We start from the raw sequence: 785 nt of genomic DNA on the forward strand, positions 1-785 counted from the left end.
TTTTTTTTTTTTGCATCTTTATGTAAATTTTTTTTAAACATTTATAACACCTAAATCTTTCATATCATATAAAAAATACTACTATTTTAACTTCTAAAATATCAAAACATCCTTTCATGCATTGGTAAAACAGTATATATGAAACAATAAGAAATAAGTGCCATGAAATCTCCTTAAATGTTTTCAAAAGTTAAACTTGAAATTTAAGCGAAGTTCAAGTGAAAATTAATGAGATTTTGCGTCGAGCCAGCCAAGAACAACCCTGACTGAGCTAAGCTTGAACGAAGAACGAACCAACTTAAGATTCTATTATCATACAACATAACATATTCAATCTATTTAGCATTTATCTATAAAATTCACTCTGATTTTGCTAGAACCCATCACCCAAAATAAATTATCACATTGCATATTAGTGTAATAAGCCATGATGATGAATAATTAAAGAGAATCAGATCCCATCAAACTGTAAATATTGACCAAAAATGAAGTCTGCCATCACAAGCTGTAATATGTAATTCTTGATATTTGTTCATAACTGATCTCCAACTACCAACTAAATTTCAGTTTGCTCACAACCGAACCAAACTAAATTATGGTTCGGTTGATTTAGCTTTGCATTTCGGATTTCAATTTTTCGTTGCAACAGTTTGATCATATTGAAACCGATCCATCCAAATTGATCGAACGCTCACCCCTATCTAAATCACAACTATATCATAATAAATTCATCCGCAAAATAAAATAACGGTTTTTACAGGCACACCACGCCAAACCCAATAAAA

The sequence above is a fragment of the Phalaenopsis equestris genome, unplaced genomic scaffold (assembly GCF_001263595.1).
Source record: "Phalaenopsis equestris unplaced genomic scaffold, ASM126359v1 Scaffold000636, whole genome shotgun sequence".
Classification (NCBI taxonomy): domain Eukaryota; kingdom Viridiplantae; phylum Streptophyta; class Magnoliopsida; order Asparagales; family Orchidaceae; genus Phalaenopsis; species Phalaenopsis equestris.